The 20,911-nt window shown below is 42.9% G+C and overlaps 1 long non-coding RNA gene across 1 annotated transcript in view; it reads right to left on the bottom strand.

Annotated features, from left to right (window-relative positions):
• Window positions 1-3,178: 3,178 nt before the first annotated feature.
• The window catches only part of LOC149748256 (uncharacterized), a 349,957-nt gene continuing 332,224 nt past the window's right edge, over window positions 3,179-20,911 (bottom strand). The window contains exon 3 of the long non-coding RNA XR_016394713.1: window positions 3,179-4,459. This is a non-coding gene — a long non-coding RNA (uncharacterized LOC149748256). The remainder of the gene's footprint in view (window positions 4,460-20,911) is intronic.

The following is a 20,911-nucleotide window of genomic DNA, read 5'->3' as shown; positions in this document are numbered from 1 at the left end:
TTGCAACCAGGATAAAACAATTCCCTAGCTCCTCAAGATGTGTCCCTTTTGTATGCATTTGAAATTAGCATTGCAGTCTGATGGGGATATTCTTCTGAGGGCTGCCAGATCTAAGCGAAATGAATAACTACCGACACCTCAGAATACACCCTATATTCCAGACCCTGTTCTAAGTATTTCACATGCTTTAACCCATGTAATACTCACACCATCCTATGAAGTAGTTACTATTATTACCATGTTATGTTATACATGAGAAAATTGAAGCATGGAGATTTTAAGTTAAGATGGGGTAGAGTCAGACTCCAGAGTTCTTGCTCTTGACAACTGTTCTACAGTTCTCTCCTGTCTTGTGAGAATGGATTCCAGGTACTACTCATCTTGAAAAGGAAAGATGTCTCAGAGAGAAAGAAGAATTGTAAGTGCAGAGTTCAAGTAGTCATGAGAAAGCCTTGACCTCCTTCTCTTTGTCTATTCATGGAGGAGTTCATCTTGAACTCTGAGGACAGCATGTACTTTGTAGAAGCTGAAGAGGGATGTGGGAAAGAAGAGACTCCAGCACAATCTCTGCCTTATGGGGTCCATTTGTAATGGTTGAGGTACAGTACAGGTGACTAAACTGGTATCGTAAGGCAGGCTGTCCATAAAATATTGGTTGTGTGCTAAACTAAAGGGTTCCATGCTTTCATAAACTTGAAAATCATTGGATTAGGAAAAGCTAGAAGTCTGTTGCAGGACTTCTCAGAGCCTTTATTATGCTCATGTTATGTTTTAGTATATATGGAGCAGGTATAGCGTATACCATTTCCCAACTTTGTTCAACCACAAAACATCTTTCTCATGGAACATCTTCTAATAGTTCCCCAAGTTAATGTTCTGTGGAACAAAATTTGGGAAACACTGGTCTCAAATAATGGTACTCTCTATATTATTTCCATTTCCCGCTGATCGTCAATGATTTTTTAAAAAATCTTATCTTGAGTGTCCTCTGGAGACACAAAGAAAGGATTTGTATCCCTGTTTGGATATGTTTATTGGAGGAAGGGTAGCAATCTACTGAGGTCAACATGATAGATGCAGCTATGAGCACCTATGGGAAATAAATTTTGGTGATGGAATAGGAATGATGCCTAAAACGTCACCCAGTCCTCCAGGAATTGTCTCTCCTTGTACAGCAAAACCCTGGGAGGCTCTTTGTTAATGAAACAGGGTTTCCTTCTAGTAATATTAATTGAGCTTGGTTCATTGAATTGCAGGACTTCCTGTATGATATATGGCCATCACATGGGAATAATGCTACATTCTCATTTTTCGTATGGCAAAGAAATAAGAGAGCTTCAAATAACTGAAACGTCAGTGTGGACAGCCCCTGTCTCCTACCCATGCTTATCTTAAAAAATACTGTAGAGTCTGTAGTGTGTTTGAGTTTTAAGGTCATACATGGAAAGAAGTTGAAAATTCATGTTAGAAGGAGACTGCCAGGTAAATTATTCCTAGGAGCATCACTGTGCTTGCTGATTAACTGATAAATATTCAAAAATGTTTTTGTAAATGCCTTGAAATTGCAACTATGGCTTATTTTCAGAATGGTGGAGAGAGAACAAAAGTAGTGAAGGAAAAGCACAGAAAATCACTAAAAGGAATTGTTAGATGACCTCAGTGAGTGAGCCCATCCTAGATCATTCAGCCATCAGTCAACCTACTTCCTGAATGGGCCTAGCAATAAAAGTCGGGCCAGCCCAATTCAAGGAACCACCCAGCCAACCCATAGAATGATAAGCTAAATAAATGCTTACTGTTTTAAGTTGCTAAGTTTTGAGTTGGTTTGTTACACAGCAACTAATATAGTGTTCTTGGCATGGTGAGGATTTGCGGTCTTTCCATTGATGACCTGACCCCCCTTTGGCTCTTAATGTCATCACAGAGCCTCTGAATTTCAGACAAATCCTGTATCAGTTCCAATGGCAAACCACCTCACATCCCCTGCAGCAGTATTGCCCAGTCCCCCCCAACAGTGGCCCCTACAAGCTTGCTGGCTCTCTCAACTCCTAGTACCGTCCACATTCTTTCACAGGGAGTATATAGAGATTTATGAATTCCTTCCTTGCTGGATAGGAGCCAAGGGAATATCACGGTGCCATCTCCTGTTCTTTCTCACTTTAAATCTGCCACAATTCCATTCCTATTTGGCAGCAGCTGCTCTGTGTTGCCAGATGGGATCCAAGTGAGTCTGTCTCCTTCTAGAATTCCAGATGGGCTGTGGACATAAATGGAGACCATGCAAATGAGAAGCCACCATCACTAACTAGTGTTTGGTAGAGTCAAGGCAGGCAGGAGTGTAGAAAAGCTTTATACTGAAAGAAAAAAGGAAGGCTTTAGGTATGTGCTGACTGAAGGTTTTGTTGGCATAGGAAATCTGGCTGTAGGCTAACTAGAAGTGGGGCATCTTACGAGGTTGGTTTGGAAAGCATGTTTGGCTTTCTTTGGTTGGTCCTCAGTTGGAAGCTGGGGCGAAAAGTTGGCAATTATTAACAAAGTGCTAATTGTTCTAGGCCAATTGCTGTACAGGTTGTGTTTTCACTCCCTGAATTGGCTGCTGCAGAGGTTCTAAGTCAATATTCTACTGCCCTATATATTGTGCTGGCCATTGTCCATTTGTATATTCAGTCTCTCAGTCCCCCTTGCGGTCATCCTTTCACTTGCATGATGTTCAGACCAATTCAGGAAAGGAAACAGATCCAGATCGTCACTGTTTGGCAATTGTTCGGTTGTCTTCATGGTCAACTGTATTGCAAGATCATCTTGAGCTTTTTGTTGCTGTAGCATCATGGTGATTAGCTGGCGAGAGAGCAGCTGTGCAGGGGGAGTCATGATTCTGGACAAAATGCAAGGGGTCAGTATCATGATCTCTGACAAAGACAAGAATAATTAACAGTCCCTATAAGATAAGAAGCTTTAGAACCAGGAACCCAATTGCTCAACCTAGGCCAAGTGAACAAATTCTATGGGCTATGAGGAACAACTTTAAAAAGCCAAGTAGTTTTCTCCAGAAGGCAATGTATTGCCTGTTCGACTTTGCCTGTTTCATTAATCTAAGTAGAGCAAGAAGTTTTAGCAATGGCACAGACACCTCCCTGACTAGCCAAAGAGAAATCTAGAGCAATGCAATTGTTCATCACTACTTGCGCCGATGAGTTAAGATTGGTCTGTATTTCATCTGCCAAATGGAGATGGTAGTGCTAATAACTTCTTCCAAAGTTAATAAGCTTCTTAGAGTACTTTCTCCTTGAATGATTCACACCATTGGGAACACTGCTCTGATTGTTCACATAAACAATTAGTAATTTCCCCAGTTGGAGTGCTTGAATCATCAAGGGTAGGCTCATTTGGGAACTTGCATCTGAGCTGGAATTTTCTAAGTTGGTGATATATAGAATTAGGGTCTTCCTGTACAGACAAGTCTTGGAATACTATTCCTAAAGTGCTTGAGGTATTAGCCTGAGGAAAACAAGACCAGGCATCTTGGTTGCAAGGGAAATAGTATCCAGTAGGGGGCACATGGAAATCCAGGAGAAAAAGAGCTGTTGACAGCGGGAGGTCAGAAGAAAGGCCTTCAGTAGCCGAGTTACATACTTGGATCGTTATTAATCTCTTCCAGGTGGCAAGTAATTGGCTCATCATCCCATAAAGGCTGTTGAATGCAAATGTAGAACCAGTTGTAATAATTGGTTCTTTTTCTGGGAGAGAGGACACTACCAAATTTGCATGTTGATTTATTTAAGTTCATTCGTTTGTGTAGATGCAAATGCCATTGGCCGTAATTCCCTATGATCTTGCTTGATAAGACTGGAATTGTCCAGAGTTTTTTATCGTGATGATCATGGTGATGGATGAAATATTCCTGAATCAGTAAGATTCAGATTAGTGGCTACTGTTTGGGTGTTAGAAAGTGTGCTTTAATCTAACAATTGTAATAAAGAGGAAAGAGAAGAGAAAAGGGGCCAGGATGGATGGACAATAACCAGAGGTTTATAGAAAATGAGAAGAATGGTTATAACCAAGTAGATGAATAACAAAATGGGATTTTAGTCCCATGTCTTGGGCAGAAGCTGTCTACTATCTGTATATTCCAAAGGTCCTAGGACAACTGTTTACTTCCAAAGGTTGGCTATGAGTAGAGGAATTCTGAGAATCCTAAATTTGCGGTCCCTTACTGGAACAGCCTACCAGCTGTGTGGAATTCTGAATTGTTTCTTCAGTCGTGAAACATGGACCCAAGGACTGACTCCCTGGAGTTTCACTGCTGTATTTGTTGTTACAGTACCTGATGAAGTCCCTTCCAATGAAGTTCAAGAGTAGTTTTTCTCCAGTGTCCCTTCCAATACATGAAATCTCCTGGTTTCAGATCATGAGGAGGCTGAGGCTGTGTAGGAAGATGTTGCGGGAAGGCAGCTTTAACCTGTTGATGATAAGATTGAGTACATGAGTCCCTTGCAATTTTTTGCCATCTCTGCATGCAGCCGGGTAGAATATCAGAGGTGAAACTCCTAAAAGCATGGGTCTTCCAGTTACCAGATCATAGAGGGATAACTGATGTATCCCTGAGGTAGTGGATTGTATGGCTGTAATCACCTACAGTTTCCTCTTTTCTCTGCGTGCATGATTGAATTATCTAATCAAATTTTACTGAGAATCTTTTGGGTATGGCTTTTTGGCCTAATTGGGAGGCCCCTTTTGACCCTTGGGTTTATTGTAAAAAGAGGGACTCTGTAGATTCCTTTCTGTGTTAGTTCAATCAGTTTTTGCCATCCAGGATTGAGCATCTGAGATTTTAACCAACATGTGTACAAGTTAACATAATTCAAGTAACCCTGAGACATACATATCCAAAGGAAGTCTAAATTCTCCAAATAGTAGCTGTCCTTGTCTGGGTTAGAGAAATTCTGAATTATAACTGTTAATTCAGCTCAGGCCCAAGGCATACCTGACTCATGGGAGGGATGGATTTTTAGAAACAATTGGTATATGAGGTTTTAGGAGAGTTAGTAGGAAAAGGTAGGAGATCTGGACGAGGGAATGAAGAGGGAGGAGTTGACAGAAGTGTAGAAGGAAAGAGATCAGAAGGATAAGGGGGAAGTGGGGGACTTCCCTGGTGGCGCAGTGGTTAAGAATCCACCTGCCAGTGCAGGGTACATGGGATCGATCCCTGGTCCGGGAAGATCCCACATGCTGTGGAGCAACTAAGCCTGTGTGCCACAACTACTGAGCCTGCACTCTAGAGCCCACGAGACACAACTACTGAAGCCCGCGTGCCTAGAGCCTGTACTCAGCCACAAGAGAAGACACTGCAATCCGCAATGAAAAGCACGCACGCCGCAAGGAAGAGTAGCCCCTGAAAGCCCATGCGCAGCAACGAAGACCCAACACAGCCAAAAATAAATAAATAAATTTATTTTTAAAATGGGGGATAGTGGGAGAGCTGGATATAGGGAGGCAACTGAAGGACAAAGAGGGAGAATTTATTCAGGAAATGAGTCTAGCTTGTTGTTGCTTAAGTTTGTCAGGTTGCTATTTAACTTTGGTCAAAGGATCTTTCAGTGAGGCAATTTTTTGATCAGAATTTCATTTGGAGGCTTCTGCATGAAAAAATGCTGCCCATTAAAACTGAGAAATCTTAGTCCCTTTATTTTCTAAGATGCTTCTCAAATGAACAATTTTGTTCAAGTCAAATGTTCCCAGAGTGGCTACTGAAGATCCAAATCATCACTGATGAAGTTATGCTATTTAGATCAATAGGTACAAGAATTAGGATTGTTAACAAGAGTTCAGGTAGAAAGGAGGAGCTTCTCCTGGACGAGGGGGAGAGGACTGAGACTTAGATGATCCTTGAGAGCAGGCAACAGTGAATCCAAAGTGATGCATATGCACTTTGTATCTCGGACTCCCAGCCTGATGGTTGGCTGCCTCTGATCGCAGGTCTGACAATTGGCACCTCCAGGCAGGTGGAAAACCAAAGAGAACATCCTCTTGGGATAAGAGCCAAGCTCTCAGAACAAACAAATATTATAGAAAGAGAACCTCACCTAGTTTTATTGGTAACTTGGCAAAATTTGTTTAATTGGACTCTGGTTTAGTGAGAACCACAAATTTAAGCTTATAGGTCCTATGCCTGTGTTCTCCCCTGTGATTGTCCTCCATAGGACACTTTTAGACGACACTACGCAAAACAGAGAGCAAAATGGATTGGAAAAGAATGACCTGATTCCTCCAAGGATGCCAAACAAATGGGGACCAATAACAAAACCGAAAACAAATAGCTGAGGAATTCAACACAGAGAGGGTGGAGTCCAGACCCAGGGCTGACTTGCAGTGTTGGTGAGCACTTGACAAGCCACATGTGGCTCCTGTGGGTATCGAGCCTGGTTGAAGGCTGGGGTCTGCAGTCGTAAGCAATGCGGAATGTCTTGGTGGGACCTTTAGGAAAACTATGGAAATAAATGAAGACCACCAAATGAGAACAAACAGAAGCTTTTTATTTAGAGTTTGTGTTTGGCACAAACTCAAAGGCAAGCAGGGGACTAGGAAAGCTTTATAATGAAAAAGAGGGAAGCCTTCACTCATGCTCTGATTGGAGGCTGTCGGCAGGGGGAAGCTGGAGGTAGGTTAACTAGAAAAGCAGCCTATGTGATTGGTTTGGGAGCATATTTGGCATTCTCTACTTAGTCTTAATTGGAAACAGGGACAAAAAAAATAAGGAAGCTGGTAGCCACTGGCCAAGTCCACTAAGGGCTGATTGCTGCAGAAGATGTGGTCTGTCTTCCTGAGCTGGTTGCTGGAGAGGTCTTGGGTCAGAGTCCTGTTGCCATATATGGTCTGGCTGCTGTCCATTTGTGTATTCAGTCTCTCAGGGGCTCAACTCTACTAGCCCCTTCTGCATTCAGGGTCCACTTCAAATGCTCTTTTGCTTCCATTTTCTCACCACCCTTCCACATTTCTGAAAGGACCAAGAAACGATTTAGTCCTGGATTCTTGGGAGAACGAAGTAGTGTCTTTCCAGGGTACTCACATTCCTTCCAAATTATTCTCTTCCTCTACTGGAAGAGAGAGTGCTCCTTCCTTTTTTCCTCTCTTCCTACAGAGTAGAAACTTCCCCTACATTATATTCTCCTTTCCCTCACCCTTACTTAGATTTTTATGTTCCACGTAAAATCCACTTTTCTGTCTCCTGGAGCCAGAGGCCTCTTGGCTCTTTCTTAAAGGTGGTGGTGCTGGTGGAGGGGGGGATTGCTGAGCGGAGGAATATCCTCAATGAACTGGTAATATCATTGCAAAGAGCATAGAGATTCTTCACTTCTTGAAGGAACGTTAGAATACATGAAAATTCCGGTCACCTGATGAAAAAATACCAGTATGAATATTCAGCACACACGAAAGCCTCTGAACATCTTTGAATTGTAAATGGTGGTGTAAATTTTCTCTGGCATCTTCATTCATTCAATACGTATTCATCCAGCACTTCCTTTGTGCTAGGCTCTGTCCAAGGCACTTGGAAATACCTGTGAACAAAACAAAGAACTCTGCTCTCCCATAGCTTATGTTCCAGTGGGGGAAGACAAACAATAAATAGGAAACAGAATAAGGAAGTTAATAGTGTGTTAAAGGGTGACAAATGCTATGGAATAATGAAAATGCAGAGCAGGGTAGGGAGGATCAGGCAGAGGGAAACAGGGCAGCCTCATCTATTTCCTTTTCTTTGGTGATGCCTGACTTCGCCATGTCAATAGCAACGTTATTGCTAAGCCTCAGTGAATAAGATCAAGATAATTAAACCAAGCCCCAGGGTTTGAGGATTGTTATGAAGGAGATGCACACTCACACACAGGGCCCTAAGTTTCTGGGTATTACTGCTAATTTTATTAATCCTTAGCACAGCTGCAGTCTGAGTCGGCTGCCAAGGATTTGAACTGGTTTGGGATTCAGAGAAGCAGTGTATCTGATTTGGCTATAGAGGTTATTACCAAGTCTGGGCTTTATTGTAGGGACCCGATTTATAGTAAGAAAAATCGTAACAGGAGAGAGTCACAAATCAAGACTCTGTAAGTCAGTAGTCACCTATATGCCCTATAAAATAATACCGTTATTATCATCATCTCTCAGCAGCATCAGGATCCCTTATTAGATGCCCTAGTCAGTGTAATGACAAAGTTTCTATTATTACATCTACATTGTCCTTCCAAGATAGAATCCACTTTATTGCAGAAAGCAGCAAAGCTTTTTAAAAGCTGTTATTTTGTAGGAAACAAATAGCTGTATAATAAAATATTAATTGTTCTAAAAAATGGAAATAGTTCTAAAAAATAGAAAAATACTGTAGATACTAGAAACAATAAATTCTTTTCTCTGCATTTCTATTACTATTTAGTCCAGTATGATCTGTTTCATAATTTGAGATACACATTTGGTCATATGTCTTTTATTTTTCTAATTCATCACTGCTGAAGAGCAGAAAATCCAGGATTTCCATTTTGAAGTTTTCCCCCGCCTTGAGTTGTCCAAAGACATGAGTGTTTACTTAATCCAGTGAGGTCCATCTTGTTCCCTCATTCAATAGGCAAACTAGATGTGTGTCGTGGTCCTCTCCTCTTTTGCTGTCTCATGGTAGGGCTGTGTGTGAACTGGCTTGTACAAGTTTTTGTGTGAATGTAAGTTTTCATTTCTCTAGGATAAATGCCCAAAGTACAATTGCTGGGTTGTATGGTAGATCTGATTTTCGTTTAAAAAAACCCAGCCAAAGTATTTTCCAGAGTGGTTGCACCATTTTACATTCCCACCGGCAATGCATAAGTGATACTGTTTCTCTGTCTTTTCCCCAGCATTTGGTGTTTTTTATCTTACCCGTTCTGATAGGTATGTAGTGATACCTCATTATAGTTCTAATTTACATTTTCCTAATAATGTTGAGCATCTTTTCCTGTGCTTATTTGCCAGCTGTATATACTCTTTGGTGAAATATCTCTTGATGTCTTTTGCCCATTTTCTAATTGGCTTGTTTGGGGGGTTATACTGTTGAAGGTTGAGAGTTCTTTATATATTCTAGATACAAGTCCTTTGTTGGATGTTATTTGAAAATATATTCCCCAATATATCATTTGTCTTTCCATCCTCTTAATAGGGTCTTTCACAGAACAACTGTTTTTAAAATTTTTGATGAGGTCCAATTTTTCAATTTTTCCTTTTACCCATTTACTTTTCATTTAACACACAATTATTGGATATCTACAATTTATCAAGATAATGTTCCAGGTGCCCATAGGAAACAAGGATGTGATGTGGTCCCAATTTCAACACATTTCCAGTCTAGCTGGGAAGACTGGAGATGTACCCAAATATTACATAAGAAGTGCTAAGTGGCATGGAAGAGGGAGAGATACATTTTTTTAAAAATCAGATATTATGTTTCAGCTGATAGGGAAGTAGTGGGTGAAGGTCTCACCACTTCTATGCCAGAGAATGCCACAAAATGGCATAGAAATTTCCCTTATAAGTCCATTTTTCAGGATAAAAATTGTAATTTTTAGATAACTAACATATATTAAATCTCATTATGTGCAAAGCAATTTCACATGCATTGTATCAATTAATAACAATAAAGGGCAATGGAGAGGATTACACCATATTTTACATGTAGGGAATCTGGGATTCAACAAAGTTAAGTAACTTGCCCAAGGTCACACAGACAGGAAATGGTAAGGTCAGACTGGCACCCCAGTCTTGTGATTAATGCTCTTTTAATTCTACCCAGAATCCTCCTGAGACATGTCCTTTTCCTGCCAGTATAAATTCGTCAATCTTATGGCTAAGAAACAGACTGTCTGAGTCACATTTTAAAAGAAAACACAAGGGACTTCCCTGGTGGTCCAGTTGGTAAGATTCCGTGCTCCCAATGCATGGGGCCCGGGTCTGATCCCTGGTCAGGGAACTAGATCCTGCATGCATGCTGCAACTAAGAGTTCGAATGCCTCAACTAAAGATCCCGCATTCCACCACTAAGACCCAGCACAGCCTAAATAAATAAATAATAAAATAAAAGAAGACCCGATACATTTCCTTGGTGCACAAAAGTCAATGAGCTCTTCTTGACAAAGGAAGGATCCATTAAAACTCTTACAGTGGTCAAGATCACGCAGAAAATGGAAAAGCAAGCACAGCCTGTGACTCATGAGGGGCCAAAGAAGGGGTAGATATTGCTGGAACTCGGTAAAATTTTGCTGGATGACAGCTCAGGATGGAGTAATCGTGGAGGGAGCATTTTAGGTCATCTTGTTGTCAGCTCATTGTTACCCAAATCAGCTTCAAGTGCAAAACTTTTCATGGGGAATGTTAAAAAAAATGAATAATAGCTCAGGTGAAGAACAAAAGCCTGTTTCTGACCTAAAGGATGACAGATAGGGAGCTGGGGCTCTTTCTGACTCATAATGTCTCTGGATTTCCATCTGTACTTTCTTCCTGTTTTATTTGTGAACTTGCCCAAATCATTGAACTATTCTGTATTTATTTGTCTTTCTTTTAAAATGTTTATAACTTAGGGAAGATGTTAGGACCTTAATTCTGAGTCTGTAAAGAGGTAAATTTATATATTAGGTCAGTTTTGCAAACACCTGTATGATGTCAAATAACCTTTGAACCCCGTCCCCATTTTTGTCATGATGCAGCCACTGGCAGGCCGCATGTGGAGAGTAATCCTTTCACATTCTACATGCCAAACTTCACCCTGATGGCCTGGGATCGAGCTGCAAAAGCAAAGGTCTTCACAGTGTCTGGACATGAATGAACACGAGCATTTACATGTGGCTTAGCAATGACCAGTCATGAACTACCTGCAAACATTTGGGCGAACTTACTTCCACCACTGTGTCCATCTCACTGACCTTGCAAACAATCAGAATACCCAAGTCTCAGGCTGCTCACGGGGTAAAGGATGACTGAAAGAGGGCAAATAAGTCTTCTTGGGCAATTTAATTTGCATGCTGGGAAAGAAAAGACTGCCTCATTCTTGGATCCTAACCACTGAGAAGACAAGCCTGAAGCTGGAGGGGCCACCATGGAGTAAGTCAGCTTAACAATGAAGCCCACAGAGGAAAGCAGAGAGGAGAGGAGGAGGAAGAGAGGAGGGAAGGGGGAGGGAGGAAGAAAGACAAGGTGGGGGCTGAGATTCCAGTTCTATTGATACTTCTGACGTCACTTGAGAGCCCCTGAATCCATCTGTGCCTGAAGTTAGACCTACCATTTTGTATAACAAAAGGTAAAAATAAGAATATGAGAGAAATACATTTGGTTGTAGATTCTCTCTAGGAGGGTACGCACGAAGGTGAAAAGCAATGGTTGCCTCCAGAAGAGAAATTGAGAGGCTGGGAGACAAGGGTGGCAGGGAGACTTGCTAACCGTGTATTCATTTGCGCTTTTAAATTTTCGTACCACTGCCAATGTTAATCAAGCACAGACAAATAAAGTTAAAATTGAATGTAAATAAAATAGAAACAAAACACAAACTTTCTTCCACTTTAACCAATTTGTGGATAATAAAATCGCCTTGAAAGGAAACCAGATCTTTAGAGAAATCAACTCTTTACCTTCCAAGTTCCCTTCTTAAATGTTTTTTTGTTTTTGCTTTTTTGGCTGCTGCCGACAGATCAGCAAATGAACCGTCCATTTCTACTGCGCAAATTTACACGGAGAGAACAGCCTCAATCCATGGTCCTGAGAGACGGTTCCCAGGGTTTTAGGAATCACCCACGTAGCTGTATTCCGATGGCGCGACTTCCGTCCTGCAGCGAAAACTGATAATGTGCTTCCACAGTCGAGTTGTTAGGGCTGAGGCAGTCCGTTTTAGAAAGATTCTGGGCCCTGTGTCCTCACGGATGCAAACGCACAATGAAGCGCTGGCCTGAAGGGGAACCTTTCAACTCCCAGTCCTTCTTCCGAGACCCGGAACTCCAGGCAAGAGCCCGAATGCGGTCCTCACTGGCAGCAATCTTTGGGCGTCCTTGTGACAGCGCGGGCTCACTAGTCCTGCGGTGCGGCAGCGACGGGGGCTTTGGGACACTTGGGAGAGCAGTAGCCTGGGAGATCCAGCTCTATGAGCCAAGAGCGAAACCAGTCAATGTGTGCTGAACGAAGGAGTGTCGTTAGCGCAGTAAATTCAGGAGAGGACGAAAGGAACCCAGACCAAGGGATGGGTCACCACGGTGACTTTAAATACCCAGGCACTATGAAGTGAGGAAGAGCTGTCTTTGGAGACACGCCGGCTTCGGTGAGGCTGGGGAGGGAGGGCGCCCACACTCCGGAAGCCAGGCCGGCCCCGGATTCGGGTTACCAGGCATTCGGCTGTCAGGAAGGGTCCGGGCGCCCGGGGCGCAGGGGCAGGGAAGAAAAACCCTTACTTCAAAGCTGGTAATGACTTGAGGGCTCATCTGGCTACCCCGGGGCCGGGGCCTCGTCACCGCACTGCGCCTCAAGCTAGAGCCGAGCGCCGGGCGCGGGTCTCCGTCCCTGGCGCGCTCAGCCCCAGCCCCGCCCCCTGCCGCGCCGCGCCCCGCCCCTCCCGCGCGGGCCGCCTGCGCGCGCGGAGGGGAGGGCCTGAGAAGCCCGTCGGGCAGGCGCCCCCGGCCCCAGCACGGGCGAGAGCGCGCGCCCCCCTCCCACCGGGTGTCCGGCACTCGCCCCCGCTCCGGGCGCCTCTGATTGGTCGTCGCCCCGGCCGGCAGGTGTCTCCAGGGGCTGCGTCCACGCTGGCCCTGGCTGCCTGCGGCGCGGGCGCTTCCCTCGCAGCCGCTACCGCTGTCGCGCTCCCGCCTCCCGCGCCCGCTCTGGGCTCCCGCTGCGGCTACGTTTCTGGCGGCCGAGCCGCCGCAGCGCTGCAGCTCAGATCTGGCGCGCCTACCGCCCCGTGCCCCTGCCTTGCTGCTCGCTGCTTCCTAATCCACGCGGCGCTTTGCGGCAGGTGCCCCAGGCTTCCCGAGGCGCGGTGGCCTGAGAGCGGCCGCCATCGATGACCCCTGCCGCCATCGATGACCCCGGTACCGACCTGCTCCAGCCCGGCCAGCCCGTGTGAGTACTGTCCCCTCCCCTCCGGCAGCTTTGCGCCACTCTCCCCCGTACGTTGCCGCAACTTCGGGGGTGGGTGTATGGAGGTGTCTCTCGTGTCCCCGTACACCCCGTGCGCGTCCTGAGCCAGGGCCCTGAGGCACTGCCAGTCCACCTCTGCGGAGGGTCTTGGGGGGGCATCGAACTTGCTAGGGGGTCGTCGCAGAATCGGAACCGCCCCTTTCTCCCGCTGCCGGGGTCCGAGCTCAGCTCTGCGTTTCCTTCGCGGTTTGCGATTCCACTGGCCGCGTAGATATTGGGCTGCGGTTCACCGCGCACCCACTACGCTCCTGGCGCGCCGGCGGGGCGCCTTAAACCATCAGGTAAGTGCCCGGAGCAACCCAGCGCGACGGACTTGATTCTTTCCCACTCTTAATTTCTGTAAAATGGGACTAATCAGGGACTCGTTCAAGGTCACGGCCGGTGCGCAGGACTAAGAACCGGAGTCGATAGCTTCTGGCCGGGTTCTAGGACTGCCTGGGGAGGAGCGGCTGTTGCGGGGTGTGAGGTGCTCACTTCAGCTTCATCCTGGTCTCCTCCTTCCTGCTCCCTCCCCTCCAGCTCCGCTGCTTTTTGGTGAGGTCGGGAGCCGATTCTAAGGTACCCTTCAGAGGTTTGGATGTAGCCGCGGGGTATCTTCAGGGAGCGCGGAGCGGAGCGGTTCCTCATTGGGAACCCCGGGACCTGCAACATTTGCAGCATCCCTCCCATTCCCCGTCACTTAATTTACTTATGTCTCCGCAGGGTAGGGGAGTTTGCTAGGTGCCTGCTCTTGGATCAGTCCTGTTCCGTTTCCTTCTCCCAAATAAGCCCTGTCCCCAAGGATAAGTAAGTATCCGAGAGACTCGGACTGCACACACCACTTTGGGCCCAGGGACTTCCTAAGAGAAGCAGTAAGCTCTGGGCTTGGCTCCTATCTGATCTTAGAAAATGCCTTAAGTCTGGCTTTATTTCTGCCCGCTCCACTCCTGACCCCTTGACCTGGAGGTTTCCCACTTTCCCAGGGGAAGGTGGAATCCAGTCCCAGAATGTGTGTGAATGTCACCAGACGTGAGTCATTTACTCCAGGTCCTTTGAGGTAGCTCCTGTGGGGCTGTGGGCGGTTCTCAGAGTTTTGGCCTGGGGAGAGGGTCGCCCCTCCTCTTTTGGCATTATCACCCTGCCCCTCCAACTCAGCCTCCCTCCCCCCAACTCAGGGATGAGATGACCACTTAGATAGTTTTGTGATGTCTGACAAACATCTTTGACCCTCAACTTTTCAAATCTATAAAATGGAATAATCCCTGCTTTTAGTCTTCCGAAGGCAGTTGGGGTTCAGGGTACGTGATAGATGTGAAAGTAGAGGACAATGGTCCAAGAGATGGGACCTGAGCTGTGGGTGGAAATGGGGGTGATTTAAATATATTTTCACAGCAACTTTGGGACTATTCTCAGGTCTAAAACTCCCTCTTTCCAAACAAATTTAGTTTGGTAAGACTTTGAAAATATTATTTTCCATCTTCCTGTTGATGTTCCTCGCCTGCCCATGGGCAGCCCCATCTCTCCTAATAACCCCCACCCCAGCCATCACATCTGTGGTTTGTCTTTGTGGGCTGAAAGCTAGCTGTCTTTATGGGGCTGGGGGCTGTCTCTGTGGAGTTGGGGATTGTGTCTGGTGGTGGGGCAGTGTGTCTGTGTGGGGGGGGCTTGTCTCTGTGGAGATGGTGTGTATCTCTTTGTGGCAGGTTCTCTCTGTGGTCTAGGTTTTGTGTGTGGAGGAGGAGGGGGAACTGTCTGCTCCAGGATCTGAGAAAGTAAACTGTTAACCACCTTCAGCAATTAAGCTAACGGTGGTATCGACTGTGTCCTGTCTCCTTCCTCCCTGTCTAGAGAGACAGAAGGAGAGCTCATCTGTGGCCATGGCCCTTAGAGCAATTGATACACAGACTGAAATACCTTGTAGAGAAGAACTAGGCATGCCCCTCTTTTTGCCTTCCTGGTTATTACTGTGTTTGTCTCAAACGCAAGTTAAGGAGGGTTGACTGACTGGTCAGACCTTTGAGTTATAACATCATCCCAGAAAATTGCACAGATCTGAAGTGTGCCCTCAATGGATTTTCACAAACTGAACACACAAGTAACAAGTGGCCAGATTAAGACCTAGAATATTCCCAGCCTCCCAATTACCCCCTACAGGCACTATCACCCCCCCTCCCCTGAGGGTAACCAACATCCTGTTTAGTTTTGTCAGGTGAGTTTTATTTTTTGTTACTATTATTATTTATCATTTTAGTTTCAAAGCTAAAATGAAACTGCTTGATGTTTTTCACTTTTTTATATATGCAAACCAAAGGTAGTTATACCTAAGCCAGTCCAGAAAGCTAGAAGGAAGCATTTGGTCTTAAGATCTGGGCGGAGTTGTCCAGATCTGGTTGTCCCCCGAAACTCTGATCATCAGTTCTTGCATGATGTAACAAGCCCAACCCCAGATATAACATTGCTGACATTGGAGGCTGGTCTATTCATAGAGTGTATTTAAATAATGCAAATCTGAAATAGTGTGATAATAAAATATGAATGAAGAAAAGACATGAGTGAATTCTTCATTTGACATATAAAAATAGAAGTATTTTGAATTCCTCAAACTTAAAAATTGGTAGAGAATCACAGAATTTTAAGGCTGAGCGAATTATGAGCTGTTTGTGCTGTTGCCACATGGTGGCGCCACGTTGGCTGGATAACTGAAATACCCACTATCCTTTCCCAAGTCCTCGGGAAGGAGTCCCAGGAATAAAATTCAACAGCTTAGTATCTCCAAAAGTGATTTCCAAACACTGTGGTTTTTCCAGTGTCTGGGAGGCAGGCCTCCCCTCTGGTGCCTGCTACGAAGTCCACGGATAGAACCCTATCCCAGCTTTTGAGGAGGGAGGCTTGCGGGTTAGAGGCGGGTATATGTTGGAGGTGAATGGAGCTGAGACACCATTGCCTTCTCTTTAATAATATGGAGCTGTGGTATGTCCTTGGGATTCTAAAGAGGTTAACCGAAAAGCTAGCTTAGGTCTGTTATGATCCTTTTGGTCTCATTTTACCCCAGAATCCTTCCAAAGGTGTGAGAGAAGGAATTCTCTTTCCTGAGGCAGGTAGCTCTCTTCACAGAGCACTGTTCATGGTGAACTTGGAAGAATAAATAGACCTGGGTGTAGCCAAACTGTTGCTAGAAGAAATGCCCTGTGTTCCACAGAGAGGGGGCCAAGTCACAGGGGAAACCACCAGGGGTGGGAGTGTTATATCCAGCTGTGGAGAGGGCTAAGCAGACCCATCCAGTGCCCTTCTCCCGTCCATCACCTTTTAACTGTCAGCGTGTCTGAGACACTGTTTAGAAGTTTGTATTCGTGTTATGGCTGCCATGCCTTTGACTGCTGAGAGTGTTGAGTGTTTGCATATGCTGGACACTATATATATATATATATATTCATTTAATGTTCTAAACAGGAGGAGGGTGACTTTCCCATTTTATAGATGAAGGAACTGGGCCTTGACAATTAAGCACTCTTAAGTTTACATACTATGTGAGCCAGAGTGAGGACTGAGAGCCAGTCTCTCAGATGGCTTCCCTAGCTGAGTTGTACCCTCTGCAGGGTGCAAGGAGTCTTGCGTAATTCTTTTGTCCTCCCTGAGACCTAGTATAGCACAGTACATGTAGTAGCTACTTAAGTCGAAATCTGTGATTGCCATAAATAGAAAATTCTCTGCTGAGCAAGAGGGAAATCCAGACAGTGAAGGATGAGAATTTGGGGTTGAGTCCATGCAGCCTATAACATTGGGGCTGAGTGTATGCCCATCAGAATGTGTAGTCTCATTTTGTGTTTAAAATTTTATGTAAATGGAAATAGAGTCACAGACATAGAACACAAGCTTACGGTTACCAAAGGAGAAAGTGGGCACAGGGGGAGATAAATTAGGAATTTGGGATCAACAGATACACACTACTATATATAAAATAGATAAACAACAAAGATCTACTACTGTATAGCACAGGGAACTATATTCAATATCTTGTAATAACCTATAATGGAAAAGAATCTGAAAAAGAATATATATATATGTATGTATAACAGAATCACTCTGTTGTACATCTGAAATGAATACAACATTGTAAATCAACTATACTTCAATAAAAAAAAGAAAGATGCTCTCAGAAGAACTTTATGTTTACCTGGAAGATTGAAGGGTGGAAGGGGGAAATGCATAGAGGGCTAATGGTATACACCTTTTAATAAAATGACATGTAAAAGACTAAACAGTAAACAGATACATTATAAAAATTGTTACGTAAATGGAGGCTTGCCACTGATTTTTGTGATTTGCTTTTTTCACGCAACATTGGTTTTTGACATATGTTGATAATTGTAGATCTAGGTGATTCATTTTACTGTAGTCTTTGTTTATTTAATATTCCAGAGTTAATTCCCCACTGAAGGTCAAAATGACGTTTTTACCTTTTGCTATTACAAAAAAATTGCAAGGAATATCCTTGATAGGATCTTGTAGAAATGTATAAGAGTGTGTCTAAGGTATATATCCCCAGAAGTTGAGTAACTGAGTAGTAGGACTTGCATCAACATCTCATGTTTGTAAATTTTGGAGGTTAATCCTTTGTCAGTTGCTTCATTTGCAAATATTTTCTCCCATTCTGAGGGTTGTTTTTTGGTCTTGTTTATGATTTCCTTTGCTGTGCAAAAGCTTTTAAGTTTCATTAGGTCCCATTTGTTTTTATTTCCATTCTCTAGGAGGTGGGTCAAAAAGGATCTTGCTGTGATATATATCATATACTGTTCTGCCTATGTTTTCCTCTAAGAGTTTTAGTGTCTGGCCTTACATTTAGGTCTTTAATCCATTTTGAGTTTATTTTTGTGTCTGGTGTTAGGGAATGTTCTAATTTCATTCTTTTACATGTAGCTTTCCAGTTTTCCCAGCACCACTTATTGAAGAGGCTGTCTTTTCTCCATTGTATATTCTTGCCTCCTTTATCAAAGATAAGGTGACCATATGTGCGTGGGTTTATCTCTGGGCTTTCTATCCTGTTCCATTGATCTATATTTCTGTTTTTGTGCCAGTACCATACTGTTTTGATTACTGTAGCTTTGTAGTATAGTCCGAAGTCCGGGAGCCTGATTCCTCCAGCTCCGTTTTTCTATCTCAAGATTGCTTTTGCTATTCAATATCAGAAAAACAAACAACTCAATCCAAAAATGGGCATAAGACCTAAATAGCCATTTCTCCAAAGAAGATATACAGATTGCCAACAAACACATGAAAGAATGCTCAACATCACTAATCATTAGAGAAATGCAAGTCAAAACTACAATGAGGTATCACCTCACACCAGTCAGAATGGCCATCATCAAAAAATCTACAAACAATAAATGCTGGAGAGGGTGTGGAGAAAAGGGAACCCTCTTGCACTGTTGGTGGGAATGTAAATTGATACAGCCACTATGGAGAACAGTATGGAGGTTCCTTAAAAAACTAAAAATAGAATTACCATATGACCCAGCAATCCCACTACTGGGCATATACCCTGAGAAAACCATAATTCAAAAAGAGTCATGTACCACAGTGTTCATTGCAGCTCTATTTACAATAGCCAGGACATGGTAGCAACCTAAGTGTCCATTGACAGATGAATGGAAAAAGAAGATGTGGCACATATGTACAAGGGAATATTACTCAGCCGTAAAAAGAAATGAAATTGAGTTATTTGTAGTGAGGTGGATGGACCTAGAGTCTGTCATACAGAGTGAAGTAAGTCAGAAAGAAAAAAAATACCGTATTCTAACACATATATATGGAATCTAAAAAATAAAAAAGGTTCTGAAGAACCTAGGGCCAGGACAGGAATAAACACGCAGATGTAGAGAATGGATTTGAGGACATGGGGAGGGGGAAGGGTAAGCTGGGACAAAGTGAGAGAGTGGCATGGACATATATACACTACCAAATGTAAAATAGATAGCTAGTGGGAAGCAGCCACATAGTACAGAGAGATCAGCTCGTGGTTTGTGACCACCTAGAGGGGTGGGATAGGGAGGGTGCCAGGGAGACACAAGAGGGAGGACATATGGGGATATATGTATATGTATAGCTGATTCACTTTGTTATAAAGCAGAAACTAACACAGCATTGTAAAGCAATTATACTCCAATAAAGATGTTAAAAAAAAAACAAAAAAAAGCATCTCTATGTTACTTCAACTCTGCTAGGTTTTGCAAATGGCCCTCTGAAGCTGTTGTACCACTTAACACTCCCACTAGCACTGTCTTGGAGTTCTTCGTATCCCAATATCTTTGGCTGTGTCTGACATTAATCAGTTATTTTAATTTTGATTAATCTGATAAGCGTGGAATGTATTTCACTGCTTTTACTTTGCATTTCCCTTAGAGATCTTTTAAAAATATATTTTGATTTTCAAGTTTTCCTTTCTATGCATTGCCATTTTTTATGAGATAAAACTTTTAGATCTTGAAACTCATCTGAAGTTTATATTTCTGTACTGTGTGACGCAGAGATCTAATGTTTTCCATATTGAAAACCATTACCCCATTATCATTGAATGAATATTTATTTTCGCATTTATTTTGCTGCCATCTCTGTCATATACCAATTTTGGTTATAGTTTTGGACCTGTTTCTTAACTCTGTTCTGTTCTATTAATCTTTTTGTGATTCCTGAGCTAATACCACTTTCATTTAGTTATTAAAGCTTTGTAATAAATCTTCCCTTCCTAGCCTTGTTCTTCAAAATTGTCTTGGCTATTTTTGACCCTTTAGGCTTCAACATGAATTTTAGGATCTATCCTAAACATCACTTCCTATGAAAAATACTGTTATCAAAATTTGGTAAAATAGAAAATAAAATGTATTTTCTTGTTTCTTTTTCTTCAAATATAGTGCTAATCAAATGCTTTCATTTCCCATTATTTAGTGTAAATTTTTGGTCCCCATTTTAAGTGGATTTACTTTAAGCGACTCTTCTCTGGTACCAGATATCCTTGAATAATAAGGACCAGATGAATATAATTAAGATCTTTTTTTTCCACTCAACAACATATAAGCAGCATTAATGTCAATGATTATTCTTCTGTGTCATTATTTTTATCCTCCTAATAATCCATTTCATTTGTATACCATAATCTATTCAACAAAATCATTCTTTTAAAACATTAAGCACTTTATACTTTTTATTGTAACTTCATCTTTGCACACATTTTTATTTTCTTAGGATGAATTACTTTGTCAGAATTTACTTACTTTTATTTAAATTTTGGATACATATTGCCAAATAACCCTCCAGGAAAGTCTATAAATTTATATTGCTCTTGGTAGTGTATGAGTGTGCCAGATCCCCATGCCTTGCTAGTGATAAACATAATTATTCATCAACATTGTCAATTTCATAGGCAAAGGGAAAAAAAAGAATCTTATTTTTTACTTTGCTTTTCTTTTCTAGTGGGACAGAATATCCCTTCATGTTTATTCATAGCCCACTTCACTAAAGAATTTTCCATAAGGGTTGTTTCTCTTTTACTTTCTGTGAATGAAACTTGCATTATCACTCAGTGTTTTTGAGAGAACTATCAGATTGTTTATATAGATTATGTTCATATTTTTAACTGTTAAATATTACTCTATCATATGAAAATACCATTTTTATTAATCTGTTACCTCCATGATGGACTGTAGATTTTTTCTACATTTCTTCTGTGGCTATTACATAGATGTATGCAGCA

This window comes from Delphinapterus leucas, chromosome 10, assembly GCF_059928025.1.
Source record: "Delphinapterus leucas isolate spDelLeu-1000000601 "Yukka" chromosome 10, BTC_Dleu_Yukka2, whole genome shotgun sequence".
Classification (NCBI taxonomy): Eukaryota; Metazoa; Chordata; class Mammalia; order Artiodactyla; family Monodontidae; genus Delphinapterus; species Delphinapterus leucas.
Note: the sequence above shows the minus strand (reverse complement) of the source record. Positions and strands in the feature narration are given on the sequence as shown.